Genomic DNA, 15,862 nt, shown 5'->3' with positions numbered 1-15,862 from the left:
ATTTTTCATTATAGTGACAATAAACCACATTTAAGCTATGTTAATGGGTCATAGATTAGCAGCATTTCCATCTATAAAAGAATCGAAAACACTTTGATAGAGAGCTCTGGTGTTCTGTCATTCACAGACCTGTATAAATGCTATTCTGAAGGCCCATGCACTGCAGGTAGTTGTGACATCGCTCCTTATGTTCCTCCAGCGAGCTCCGTTGCTTGTAGCTGCGCCCACAGTATGCACACTTATGAGGTTTTCCAACTGTAAATTCAAAATAAAAAATAAATCTGTTCAATCACACTATACAATTCTGTCATCGTTTTCACTACAATATAGTCTCACACGATCAGTGCAGGTTTGAGTTAATGAAGAAATGAAGGCATGTCTGAATGATCCAGGTGACAGGCATTTACCCGAGTGCGTGCGCAGGTGTCCGGAGAGGGCGTCTCTGCGGCGGCAAGCATAGTTGCACAGGTGACATTTGAAAGGTTTCTCGCCAGAGTGCAGTTTGATGTGTCGGAGCAGGTTACCCTTCTGAGTGAAGGAAGCACCGCACTGGTTGCACTGGAACGGCCTTTCCCCTAGAAAAAAAAAAGATAACACATAACTTATAAGTTGAAAATGTAAAATTGCTAAATGCTGCAAGTCATGCATAATGATAAAGGAACTAGATTTTTCAGCATATTCTCCTTTCTAGTGGTCCCAAACGTATTTGGACACTTAAGCCACACTTAAAAATGGTTGAGTTTCATTGCACTTTGAAACAATATATTAAACCAGAAGATTTTTTTAGGTTGTAAATGATAAAACAGTACAGATGTACTGTTCAAAATTAAGACAAAAAGTATTTGGACACTTTCATGCAATCAAATGTTAGTAGAATACATTCACAGTTAGGTGCAACGGTAGGACACCTGAAACTTTTAAATATTCAGTAATATTATCAATTCAGTTTCACTGATACGATCGGATGAGAATAAAACGTTCAATTAAAAACTGAATTGAAATGGACAATGACACTAACTTTGTAACATCAGCTGAACTGAATCAACATTAAACTGAACTGAGCTGAATAACGATTGCTTTAATTAGAGCTGCTTATAGCTGAATTGAACTTATTTAATAAACAATGAGCTTTGCAACACTAGTGACACTTATTGAACTGAATTTATTGAACTTATTGCTGAAATGTAATGATTCATAAAACAAACTGTTTCCTTTTTATTGCTGTAAAGCTGCTTTGACACAACCTGTATTGTATAAAGCCTTATGTCACTTGACTTGAAATCTGACTGATAATGGACTTCATCCACTAAAGCTGCTTTGGAGCCTATTGGTTAAAAGTAATTGCAAAAAAGTGTGGCTTAAAAGTGCAAATACCTTTTGGGCCTTCTGTATACCCTTGTGTGATAAAGTAACTTGCGTTCACAATGAAGTGACTCGTTGTGCTTTAACCTGTATAGCAGTTATATATACACCTGTAGTTCTATCAAACTGTGTTTCTTTTGAACAAAGAATGCCAGCGACAAATGGCCATGTAAATGGCGAGCGTCTGAGACACTATATCGGCCCTCTGAAAGCAAAGCATCCGCCGCTGTAGCGCTATTACGCTGTGAATGCGGGGTCAGTGTCCTACATGGCTCCACCGCGCTGTTACATCTTCAACAACGCGGCGCCTCGTGCCAAAGCTCAATCAAACACACGGGTGGGATCTCTCTCCGCTCTGCGCACGCTGCCTGGCTCCGCGTGCCGACTGGCGCCCTGATCGAACAAGAGGCTTTCAGACGCTGCCTGCCAGTTTCGTAATGCACCACTGCCTGGGTCAATTTGATTTGAAAATCTCATTTTTTCCTCTTCTTCAGCTCTAAAATAAGAGCGACCCATCACAATGCAAATGCAGAGCTCATTTAAATAAAGTGAAGGCAACACTTTGTGTTTGAGAGCCAGTCTTCCTGATCAGCGCCCCTGGAATAAACCAATATCCAGCTCCTCCGAATGTTGTGGCATTCTCCGAGAACGCTATTAATACGGCGCTCTCTTCAAAAGCCCTATAAAATAAGAGTCACCAGTGAAGCAGCAAAAAGACGGAAAAAGAAACTCATTAAAAAGGCATTTCAGGAGCACGGCACCTCCTGCGATTATTTTGATTTAAATAGGAAGCACTTCATTATATCTTTTATTATACGTTCTTTTCTGAATTTACATTAGCCCACTGTTCCTTTCTTCCATTTTGAGTTTCATTAGTTTGTCAAGTGAGGAAGTTAAGTGCCTTTTTGAAAAATGTTCTCACCCACTGGTTTGGCTTCATCACAGTGGAATATCAGTTTGAGAAAGGGAGAAAATAACTAATACTGAAGTAATTGTCATTTGAGAGAGACTTAGCTTGGTTAGTTGTCGCATTTGGACTGTTATAAAGAAATCTGAACAGAATGACACATTTTAAACCTCTTTTTTTAAAGACAAAAAACATATACGCACATCTCATCATAATTATATTAACAAAAGGTTACAGGTGAGCTTGTAAAAGGATAGTTCACTCAAAAATGAAAATTCTGTCATCATTTACTCACCCTTACTGTATGGGATTCCAAACCTGTATGACTTTCTTTCGTCTGTGGAACATAAAAGAAGATATTTTGAGAAATGTCTCAGTATTTTAGTCCATACAATGGAAGTCAGTGGTAACCAAAACAGTATGCTTCTTTAAAATATCTTCTTTTGTGTTCCGCATAAGAAAAAAAAAGTCATACCGGTTTGGAACAACATAAAGGTGAGCAAATGATGACCGAATTTACATTTTGGATGCAACAAACTGCGGACATTATCCAAAAATGGTGTCCTAATGTTCTAAAAACTAATCGCATTGGTCATTTACATCAATTTACAGCATCCATTCAAGTCAAGCCATACACAGTTTGCTTGCTCTACTCTAGCCTCTGCTAAAGAAAAGGATGGTTACATTTAAAACACATCCAGCATCTGTCTCTGTCCTGCTCTCTGTGTGTCTCTCTCAACCTACCCAGCCCTGCGCCCTGTGATCTGTGAGTGATAGTATAAGGAGGGAAGAGTAGATGGCAGTTGTGCTTACCAGTGTGACTTCGCTTGTGCACCATTAACACATTGGGCCCAATGCAAACCATCCCACAGATATCGCACTTCAGCTTCCCGTTGGGGAGGCGGATGCCCCCGGCCGTGGGGTAGGCAGCCGGCTTGCTGTCAGGACCTGCGTGGGAGCCGTTCACTTTGGCCCCTGAGCCATCGAGCACACGCAAGTCCTCGGCTGCACATTCCTCCTCCTCCTCCTCTCCATTCATCTCACAGGCCAGCCCGTTTTCCTCGTCACTCCGAGCCTCAACTTTTATATTACAGGCTGGAAAAGAGGGTAGTGGGCCTGTTAAGTAAAGTGGCAGGCTGGGTGGTTATTTTCTCTGACTAACTAACAACGCCATCTTTTGCCATGATATCTTATTGGTCTACAGCAAAAAGTGCACCTGCAAAGCAACTATTTTCTTCCTTTCAGCCTTTTATTATCAGTTTGTGTGTGTGTGTATGTGCAAATCATCAACTTTTATTGCATTAAACACATGTTTGAAACATTCACTTGGCATTAGAATGAACTGCATTTGTTGAGCAACAATGTTGATATTACCAGTGTTGGGAAGTAGCTAACTGAAAGTAGTAGCTAGTTACTAATTTAATAACTTTTTTTTAAAGCACACATAGCCTTGCAGCTGACAATAATCCAACATGCTATTCACACGAAGCACAGTGAAGTCAGGTTCATTTGACTGAATCAGTTTGTTCTGATGATTGATGTACATGTTCATTTATTCATATACCTACATTTTTAAATATATTTAAAATAGATATGGTCCCCTTTAAATAGTTTCAGTGTACACCATTCAAAAGTTTGGAGTAAGATTTTTAAATGTTTTTGAAAGAAGTCTGTTAATGGTCACCAAGGCTACATTTATATGATTAAAAATACAATAAAAACTGTAATATTGTGAAATAGTGTTACAGTTTAAAATGACTGATTTCTATTTGAATATATTTAAAAATGCAATTAATGATGCAAAGCTGTATTTTCAGCATCATTACTCCAGTCTTCTTTCTCGAAATGCCGCTGCTGCTCTTCCTTTACCACTGGCAGACCTCCGTTACGCATACCTGGAGCCATGTGATTGGTCAGGTAGATGAGACCCCCTGCGGCCGCCGCCGTGCCTCCCCCAGCCGCCCGCTCCTCGTTGTTGCTCTCGGTGTCAGTAGAGTCCTGGCCGCTGGGGCTGGGCGAGCCATCCTTCTCCACGGAGGCCGATTTGGACTTGGACAGCAGAAGGAGATGCTCTGCGGCGCTGTCCTTAGCGGACACGCCATTGCCTTCAGCTGATTGTGTCTTGTGGAGGTTGTAAATAGGGCTGACCACCATGTCGGAGGAGCCAGGGGAGGTCTGAACCAGAGGCCGCAAGGACTCTGCTCCCAAATAGCTAATCGCACTGTTGATGGCCTGATCAATGACGTGAGGCTGCATGAGCTCACCTGAGCCGCCCTCGAATGACAGCTCCGACAAACGATTCTCTCCTGAGGAAGAAAGCCAAAAGAGCAAAGATTTTAACTCATCTGAGTTCTGTGAAATGTAAAATGAGAACTGATTTATTTACCAGTAAACCATTACTGGTAAGCACAAATTCTGACATTTTTCTTGTCTTTGTAATATTATTCATTATTATTACTGGGGAACCCTTTGGAGAACTTCTAGGTGCCCTTTAAAAACAGAGAGTTCTGAAATAAAACTCAAAAAAGACTGTTAGCTGGGATGGGGTTCCTTGATGCGCTGACAGTGTTTAATAAGGTTCTCAAACATTCTTCCACTAATATTATCAAAGTGTATGTTGAAAGTTCAAAGGTCTTCAAAATTTTCTTAAAATGGTAGCACTAAAATATTATTTATGCATTGTTCATTGAAACTTTTCCTGAAACATTTTAGTTGGACATTGGTTTAACATTTTTTAAATGTTACTATTGTTTCTAAATGTTCAGAGAACATTCAAAAGTAATGTTCCCATAATGTTTGCAAAATAATAACCCATAACCAAGAAAAAAAGTTTTTAAAACATTAAAAATGTGGCATTTTAAATGTTTAGAGATCATTCACAAATAACATTTTCATAATTTAATTTGAACATTAGCAAAACCTTCTTAGAACATGTTTTTGTTAGCTGGGATCATAATGTTCATGAAGGTTTTGAGATACTTAAAATATATATATTTAGCCGCACTCTTATTAAACATTAGGGTGCCAATTTTTTTATTTTTTTTTTTGCAGTGATGCCTTAGCAGAACCATTCAATGATTACTTCTTTAAAAAAGTGTTTGTTTGTTTTTTGGTGTGAAAAACTTTTTAATAATCTAAAGAACCATTTTCCACTATAAAGAACTTTTTGTGCGATGGAAAGGTTCCATGTGTTAAAGGTTCTTCATTGAACCATCAGTGCCAATACAGAACATCCAGCAGGTGCCTACAACTTCTCCAGAGGGTTCTTCCAGTGTAGCAGTCTGAGAAACCTCAAATGGTGTCTCAAATATCTTTACATTTTTACAATAATCTTCAGTGAAACACCAATATGAAAAGAAGATAAATGGGCTTAGTAACACATCACATTATTCTAACAGCAATTCAAAAACTATTACTATCAAAGAAGCAAGTGCAATTTACATAAGAATTCATAAAACAATAAGCAACAGTCAAAGTCAGTTCATGTTGCATGCCATTATAGTGTTTCTTTCCCTGCTTTTTTAGTCAACTCGTCAAAGAGAAAGAAATGAGGGAGCTGCCTAGCATTGTTTGTCTCTGCAATGTTTTAATTCTTTTAGTCAGAGACATGCATTTTGACAGTGATATCTGGATGATCTACGATATAACTGTACAATGAAAGCAAACTTCAACTCTTACCCACAAACCTCTGTGGCATAGAGCTCTTACGCTTAGCTACATTGTTAGCTATCCTGTCTAGAACCAAGGCTCTCTCAGATGCAGGCATGTCCTCCCTCTGCTCATTCTGGCTGTTCTCTTCCTTCACTATGGAAAGCAAGACAAAGAAACCACGCATAAGATTCAAAAGTCCGTATCTAACCTGAGCTCATCCTCTGACATGATGCTAACTATAATTAAGGATGATGTTCCTTCAATCATGCAATTAAGATGGTTTTCTATCCCTTACTCTAAGCTATTTAATTTTTTTCTTAAGACTTTTTTTTAAGCTTTGGGACTTTACAGGCATGTTGCTGCAAAATTATCAATTATTGGTAGTTGTACTTCCACTAATAAATATTTACAATAAACCACATTTAGGCCATGATAATGGTTATAGATTAGCACCATTTCCATCTATAAGAACAGAAAACACTTTGAGAGAGAGCTTTGGTGTTCTGTCATTCACAGACCAGTATAAATACTATTCTGAAGGCCCATGCACTGCAGGTAGTTGTGACATCGCTCCTTATGTTCCTCCAGCGAGCTCCGTTGCTTGTAGCTGCGCCCACAGTATGCACACTTATGAGGTTTTCCAACTGTAAATTCAAAATAAAAAATAAATCTGTTCAATCACACTATACAATTCTGTCATCGTTTTCACTACAATATAGTCTCACACGATCAGTGCAGGTTTGAGTTAATGAAGAAATGAAGGCATGTCTGAATGATCCAGGTGACAGGCATTTACCCGAGTGCGTGCGCAGGTGTCCGGTGAGGGCGTCTCTGCGGCGGCAAGCATAGTTGCACAGGTGACATTTGAAAGGTTTCTCGCCAGAGTGCAGTTTGATGTGTCGGAGCAGGTTACCCTTCTGAGTGAAGGAAGCACCGCACTGGTTGCACTGGAACGGCCTTTCCCCTAGAAAAAAAAAAGATAACACATAACTTATAAGTTGAAAATGTAAAATTGCTAAATGCTGCAAGTCATGCATAATGATAAAGGAACTAGATTTTTCAGCATATTCTCCTTTCTAGTGGTCCCAAACGTATTTGGACACTTAAGCCACACTTAAAAATGGTTGAGTTTCATTGCACTTTGAAACAATATATTAAACCAGAAGATTTTTTTAGGTTGTAAATGATAAAACAGTACAGATGTACTGTTCAAAATTAAGACAAAAAGTATTTGGACACTTTCATGCAATCAAATGTTAGTAGAATACATTCACAGTTAGGTGCAACGGTAGGACACCTGAAACTTTTAAATATTCAGTAATATTATCAATTCAGTTTCACTGATACGATCGGATGAGAATAAAACGTTCAATTAAAAACTGAATTGAAATGGACAATGACACTAACTTTGTAACATCAGCTGAACTGAATCAACATTAAACTGAACTGAGCTGAATAACGATTGCTTTAATTAGAGCTGCTTATAGCTGAATTGAACTTATTTAATAAACAATGAGCTTTGCAACACTAGTGACACTTATTGAACTGAATTTATTGAACTTATTGCTGAAATGTAATGATTCATAAAACAAACTGTTTCCTTTTTATTGCTGTAAAGCTGCTTTGACACAACCTGTATTGTATAAAGCCTTATGTCACTTGACTTGAAATCTGACTGATAATGGACTTCATCCACTAAAGCTGCTTTGGAGCCTATTGGTTAAAAGTAATTGCAAAAAAGTGTGGCTTAAAAGTGCAAATACCTTTTGGGCCTTCTGTATACCCTTGTGTGATAAAGTAACTTGCGTTCACAATGAAGTGACTCGTTGTGCTTTAACCTGTATAGCAGTTATATATACACCTGTAGTTCTATCAAACTGTGTTTCTTTTGAACAAAGAATGCCAGCGACAAATGGCCATGTAAATGGCGAGCGTCTGAGACACTATATCGGCCCTCTGAAAGCAAAGCATCCGCCGCTGTAGCGCTATTACGCTGTGAATGCGGGGTCAGTGTCCTACATGGCTCCACCGCGCTGTTACATCTTCAACAACGCGGCGCCTCGTGCCAAAGCTCAATCAAACACACGGGTGGGATCTCTCTCCGCTCTGCGCACGCTGCCTGGCTCCGCGTGCCGACTGGCGCCCTGATCGAACAAGAGGCTTTCAGACGCTGCCTGCCAGTTTCGTAATGCACCACTGCCTGGGTCAATTTGATTTGAAAATCTCATTTTTTCCTCTTCTTCAGCTCTAAAATAAGAGCGACCCATCACAATGCAAATGCAGAGCTCATTTAAATAAAGTGAAGGAAACACTTTGTGTTTGAGAGCCAGTCTTCCTGATCAGCGCCCCTGGAATAAACCAATATCCAGCTCCTCCGAATGTTGTGGCATTCTCCGAGAACGCTATTAATACGGCGCTCTCTTCAAAAGCCCTATAAAATAAGAGTCACCAGTGAAGCAGCAAAAAGACGGAAAAAGAAACTCATTAAAAAGGCATTTCAGGAGCACGGCACCTCCTGCGATTATTTTGATTTAAATAGGAAGCACTTCATTATATCTTTTATTATACGTTCTTTTCTGAATTTACATTAGCCCACTGTTCCTTTCTTCCATTTTGAGTTTCATTAGTTTGTCAAGTGAGGAAGTTAAGTGCCTTTTTGAAAAATGTTCTCACCCACTGGTTTGGCTTCATCACAGTGGAATATCAGTTTGAGAAAGGGAGAAAATAACTAATACTGAAGTAATTGTCATTTGAGAGAGACTTAGCTTGGTTAGTTGTCGCATTTGGACTGTTATAAAGAAATCTGAACAGAATGACACATTTTAAACCTCTTTTTTTAAAGACAAAAAACATATACGCACATCTCATCATAATTATATTAACAAAAGGTTACAGGTGAGCTTGTAAAAGGATAGTTCACTCAAAAATGAAAATTCTGTCATCATTTACTCACCCTTACTGTATGGGATTCCAAACCTGTATGACTTTCTTTCGTCTGTGGAACATAAAAGAAGATATTTTGAGAGATGTCTCAAGGTGTTTAGTCTATACAGTGGAAGTCAGTGGTAACCAAAACTGTGTGTTTCTCTAAAATATCTTCTTTTGTATACCGCAAAGAAAAAAATAAGTCATACAGGTTTGGAACAACATGAAGGTGAGCAAATGATGTAATGAATTTACATTTTGGATGCAACAAACTGCGGACATTATCCAAAAATGGTGTCCTAATGTTCTAAAAACTAATCGCATTGGTCATTTACATCAATTTACAGCATCCATTCAAGTCAAGCCATACACAGTTTGCTTGCTCTACTCTAGCCTCTGCTAAAGAAAAGGATGGTTACATTTAAAACACATCCAGCATCTGTCTCTGTCCTGCTCTCTGTGTGTCTCTCTCAACCTACCCAGCCCTGCGCCCTGTGATCTGTGAGTGATAGTATAAGGAGGGAAGAGTAGATGGCAGTTGTGCTTACCAGTGTGACTTCGCTTGTGCACCATTAACACATTGGGCCCAATGCAAACCATCCCACAGATATCGCACTTCAGCTTCCCGTTGGGGAGGCGGATGCCCCCGGCCGTGGGGTAGGCAGCCGGCTTGCTGTCAGGACCTGCGTGGGAGCCGTTCACTTTGGCCCCTGAGCCATCGAGCACACGCAAGTCCTCGGCTGCACATTCCTCCTCCTCCTCCTCTCCATTCATCTCACAGGCCAGCCCGTTTTCCTCGTCACTCCGAGCCTCAACTTTTATATTACAGGCTGGAAAAGAGGGTAGTGGGCCTGTTAAGTAAAGTGGCAGGCTGGGTGGTTATTTTCTCTGACTAACTAACAACGCCATCTTTTGCCATGATATCTTATTGGTCTACAGCAAAAAGTGCACCTGCAAAGCAACTATTTTCTTCCTTTCAGCCTTTTATTATCAGTTTGTGTGTGTGTGTATGTGCAAATCATCAACTTTTATTGCATTAAACACATGTTTGAAACATTCACTTGGCATTAGAATGAACTGCATTTGTTGAGCAACAATGTTGATATTACCAGTGTTGGGAAGTAGCTAACTGAAAGTAGTAGCTAGTTACTAATTTAATAACTTTTTTTTAAAGCACACATAGCCTTGCAGCTGACAATAATCCAACATGCTATTCACACGAAGCACAGTGAAGTCAGGTTCATTTGACTGAATCAGTTTGTTCTGATGATTGATGTACATGTTCATTTATTCATATACCTACATTTTTAAATATATTTAAAATAGATATGGTCCCCTTTAAATAGTTTCAGTGTACACCATTCAAAAGTTTGGAGTAAGATTTTTAAATGTTTTTGAAAGAAGTCTGTTAATGGTCACCAAGGCTACATTTATATGATTAAAAATACAATAAAAACTGTAATATTGTGAAATAGTGTTACAGTTTAAAATGACTGATTTCTATTTGAATATATTTAAAAATGCAATTAATGATGCAAAGCTGTATTTTCAGCATCATTACTCCAGTCTTCTTTTTTTTCCATTTTCAGAGCAACTCTCTGGAAGTGCAATGGTTCAGTGCCTTGAGGATCATGTTAGTGATAAGTCAGTCTCCCTTTAGCGGTTTGAACCTATGACACTCTGCTACATCGATTACAAAGTTATCACAACATTGCACTTTAGCAAGGGATGTATTCCTGGTGAGGGCACTATAAACGAATATAACACTTTGCTAGTACAATTAATTTTCGTCTATGCTCCAGTCGAGGTGCATCATTATTTTCAGCATCATTACTCCAGTCTTCAGTGTCACATGATCCTTCAGAAATCATTCTAATATGCTGATTTACTGCTCAAGAGACATTTCTTATTATTATCAATGTTGAAAACAGTTGTGCTGCTTAATATTTTTGTGGAAACCGTGATACATTTTAAATAAATAAATAAAATAAAAATATTACTGACCCCAGACTTTTGGACAGTAGTGTTATTAACACATTTTTATTAGTAGTTTGTAATCAAAAGGAAAAAAAAATAGCTTTATTGTAGTCCTTCACATTATGAGTAGCTATAGGAACTTGGGCAGTTCCAAATGAGCTTCCCCAACACTAGCTATTACTACCATGTGTTATGGATAAATAAACTGACAAATATGTATTATAGAGATAAGATATTTACATAAGACATATGATTACATAATGACTGGGTAAAAGCTCCCAACTCCCTTTAAGGAAAATAGAAAAAAATCATATTTGAGAGATGCAGTGCAACACTACTGGATTAATATTCCATTTAAATAATCCAGAGTTCTTCTATCAAACTGCCTGCTTTCAAACCATCTTACCATCTCATTCACCATCACACTTCTCTGAAACAAATGACTGATAAACAGGAAACAGAGACACAGGAAGCACTGTGAAACTGAGGACTCTCAGCGGTGTAAATTACTGCTCAAGAGACATTTCTTATTATTATCAATGTTGAAAACAGTTGTGCTGCTTAATATTTTTGTGGAAACCGTGATACATTTTAAATAAATAAATAAAATAAAAATATTACTGACCCCAGACTTTTGGACAGTAGTGTTATTAACACATTTTTATTAGTAGTTTGTAATCAAAAGGAAAAAAAAATAGCTTTATTGTAGTCCTTCACATTATGAGTAGCTATAGGAACTTGGGCAGTTCCAAATGAGCTTCCCCAACACTAGCTATTACTACCATGTGTTATGGATAAATAAACTGACAAATATGTATTATAGAGATAAGATATTTACATAAGACATATGATTACATAATGACTGGGTAAAAGCTCCCAACTCCCTTTAAGGAAAATAGAAAAAAATCATATTTGAGAGATGCAGTGCAACACTACTGGATTAATATTCCATTTAAATAATCCAGAGTTCTTCTATCAAACTGCCTGCTTTCAAACCATCTTACCATCTCATTCACCATCACACTTCTCTGAAACAAATGACTGATAAACAGGAAACAGAGACACAGGAAGCACTGTGAAACTGAGGACTCTCAGCGGTGTAAACCAGACCAACAAACCGTGGTAAACACACACACACACACACACACAAACTCACATACGAGCCTACAGAAGCATGCAGATTATTCTCTGTAATGTCCAAATATATAAGCTAGATCATTGTTCAAATGCCCATTCAGCCTAATGAAGTAAACATTTTGAGTCTTTTCAGGCCGTTAGAGCTCAGGGTAAAGGTCCTGTGGTTAACATGCTGTGGTACCAGGCTGATTTCCCCACGCTTCAGCCTCTGTTTGCACAGACTCAAGAGGAACAAGCAGAAATAATGAAATATGGGAATCCAAGGGAAAAGAGGAAGCTTCAGCGCCCAAGCCGGCCCAACCGAAAAAAAAGGACAAGAGTTATGGAGAAGTGACAGAAAGGGAAGCACAGACAGGGAATTGTTGAGCACAACAAGTGAAACAGTTTTTCTTTTTCATTTTCTGCATTCAGACTACAGGGATCAGCAACTGAAGCACGTGATTTGAACTGGAGAGTACCGACAGACAAAACTGTGTTCAGTGTTCAGGTTACTCTCTGACAGTTAGCAGCCAGACTCTTTTTACTGTGTTTCCAAAATAGATCGGAAATAATTGTCTTGTGTTTTACAGCAAGTGATCCAGTTTCCAGTATAATCGTCTCCAATTACTAAGAAAAAGACTGAACGCTAATCAAATAACTAACTAGAAAAGATAAAAGCTAGTTGACTAAAAACTGTATTATCTTTAATTTCAGAGAAGGTCTTGACTGAACATAATCACACAATAAAGTCAAGTCAGCGATTTTCATCTTTAATGCATGCTCCTGGTCTTTATGTGCACTATTCATTGGTGGACATTATTCTACATAAAAAATCTTTGACTTTTATCAAAATGTAATAACTCTGTGACACCCTTCCTTTTCAGCTACGTCATAAATCCGTCATACACTCTAATGAGACAAAAAAGATTGTCAATGGGGCAGTACCCTTTGCAAAGTTACACCTTCAGACTTTATTTAGCCCTAAAGGATATTATTACCTTAATGTACCTTTTATTACCTAAAGTGTACCTAAATTATACATATACATACTTTTTGAAAAGGGAACTGGCCCAGTGACAGTTTTTGTACTATTTTTTATGTACTTTTCAATCGCTCCCCTCCAGTATCCTGGCTGTATTAGTATTTTCACGATCCAGTCAATTCCCAATAGGCCGTCCTACATTTTTCCCCCGCTGAATATTCTGTTTCACTCAAATAAAGTTTGCCTGATTAAGTAAAACAGGTTGTAAACTGCATTTCATGTTGACTTTAAAGAAGGTTTATATGATTTCAGTGTCAATGTGTGAAGGAATTACAGCAGTTAATAACATAAAGTCAATACCGGAATGCAATCTCCCATTAACACCCATAAAAGGATGTATCTCTTCCTCTCGCACACACACACACACACACACACACACAGATCCACTGTCAGCCTTTCTGCTTATATGATATGATGATTTAACCAGTGTGATGTGACCTGAGTTTGGCAGAGGGAACTAGGCTTGTTGTCATGATACGATCTCTCATGGATCTTTTGGGGAAGTTGTGACTAAACTGGGGATGGGAAGAGGAGCTTTTACTTTGTATAACGTTTATCACACATCCTAATTTACCCATTTTGGGAAGCAAGTGACAAAAGCCACAGACAAGGACAAACAAAGAGCTCTACATAAAACAGAACGACGTAACAGGCAAACCTCACAAACATCAAGGACTAATTTTAAATGGGATTAAATTAGATTTTTTTTCCATTTTCAGAGCAACTCTCTGGAAGTGCAATGGTTCAGTGCCTTGAGGATCATGTTAGTGATAAGTCAGTCTCCCTTTAGCGGTTTGAACCTATGACACTCTGCTACATCGATTACAAAGTTATCACAACATTGCACTTTAGCAAGGGATGTATTCCTGGTGAGGGCACTATAAACGAATATAACACTTTGCTAGTACAATTAATTTTCGTCTATGCTCCAGTCGAGGTGCTGAAAATGACTATGAATAGTTTATGCGGTGTAGGAGAGCTACATGCACATTAACCACGGCTTCACAGCGGGTGGGTGAGAGTATATGTTTGAGCATGCATGTGTATGCATTTGTGTGTCGTATGTGACAAAAAGAACCCTGCTTTCTCTCACAATTTTAGGAACTTGCTAGTGAAATGTCTGCATCTGATATAGCAACAGGTTTAAGGGCAGGCTGTCACCCTCATATATTTAAAAAGAGGAATTACATGATAAAATCGGCCCTGCACCATGAAAACCTTTCTGCACTTCACTGGACAGAGTGTTTTTCCATGCAGTGCTAATAAATACTAATGCTCAAGCCAAACAGCGCTGTTTTTGTAATTAAAAAAGCCAGTGTTTCTACAATTTTAAGTCAACATGAAATTAAAATGGACTTTGTTTACTTTCTTAATGGTTGATTTGTGTCTTAATATGAATGATTAATCGGTACACGTGATTTAATGGAATTAAATCGTTTATAATCATAATCTTTAATCAAAATCTAAATCTAAAATGTCTTTCCTTTTCTGCTGCCACTTAGCTATTTTTTAAGTTAATTAATATTCAAATGGCTATTTATGCATTAATTTAGCATTCAGCCTGGACTCTATTCTGGTATGTAACACCTAACTGACTATCCAAACAATTCCTGCTCATTTTTTTTTACATTACGGGGATAAATTTGGTTGTGAACAGAAATACCCCTTGTGATACTTAATGCATAATTAACATGATGTTTTTGGACACCTAATTGCATGTTATTTGAAATTAAATTATAATATAAACACATTATAGTTTTTAGTTTATAGTAATTTATATCAAACTCAATTAGCTGAAGTTTAGAGTGTTTTTTTTTTGGTATGTTTTTATTTTATGTGTCATTGCTGCACATTACATGTACTTAATATAATAATAACAATAGGCTATGCATAATTACATGCAACTAACCCTAAACCAATCACTCATCCTAACCCTAAACATATAGTACATGTACATGTAGTTAATTAATATTACTTAAATGTATAATTACACTGTAACAAGGCCACCATAAAATAAAGCATAACCCTTTTTTGACCCACCTAAGTAGGACTTAAGTACATTACTTCTATTGTCTTTGAAATTTGATTAAAGTGTCCTGCTGAATGTACTGACAAGCATATATGGCAAAATAAAATACACTTAAATTAACACTTAAAAATTGTGTCATATTTAATATACTTACACACTTATATATGTAATGATGAAGTTGCAATTTAGAACATTTTAAATATATTATTATCTTTAAATGTACTATTAAAAAACACTTCACTTTAAAGCACGACAAAATATTATTAAAACGAACTTATTTATAATGTACTTTAAAGTATAACTTTTGTTTTGACATTGTGTACAAGTGTACATAGTCATAGAAGTGTACTTTAAGTACTCTTAAGTGGCCTTTTATTTCATTAAAATGTATTATCTGAAAGAACAGTTTTTTTAAATATACTTTTAAGATTTGAAGGATTAAAATAAATTGTTTGGCTCTTTGTGCTTCTCACAGATATTCAATTTCAATCCTCAAATGTTTTCATAACTGTAGAGGAGTTTCTAGGTCTTTCATAGCAGGAAAGCAAAGAGACAGCGCTCTGTAAGAACCATCTCTATATGTTTTGATTTCCTGATATTCTACGCTCGTTGCTATGCGTCTGATCGAACCGCGTACTGCACAGTCTGCACAGATACTCCCTTGATACACTTAATCAGAGAAGCAATGATGCACTGTGAAGATACTGTCTTCACATCCTCTTGCACACTGGCTGATTATATCTTCAGGGACAACATGCAGACAGACAGATGCATGCACACGCACATATTCACACAAACCTTTGCTAAGGAGTTCAGAGCATGTGAATTTTAGTTCCCTGTTTCTCTTGAACAA

The 15,862-nt window shown here is 37.7% G+C and overlaps 1 pseudogene; it reads right to left on the bottom strand.

The window, feature by feature from the left end:
- Positions 1-15,862, bottom strand: part of LOC107678504 (DNA-binding protein Ikaros-like) — a 32,491-nt pseudogene that overhangs the window by 3,054 nt on the left and 13,575 nt on the right.

The sequence above is a fragment of the Sinocyclocheilus anshuiensis genome, unplaced genomic scaffold, assembly GCF_001515605.1.
Source record: "Sinocyclocheilus anshuiensis isolate Anshui unplaced genomic scaffold, SAMN03320099.WGS_v1.1 scaffold536, whole genome shotgun sequence".
NCBI lineage: Eukaryota > Metazoa > Chordata > Actinopteri > Cypriniformes > Cyprinidae > Sinocyclocheilus > Sinocyclocheilus anshuiensis.
Note: the sequence above shows the minus strand (reverse complement) of the source record. Positions and strands in the feature narration are given on the sequence as shown.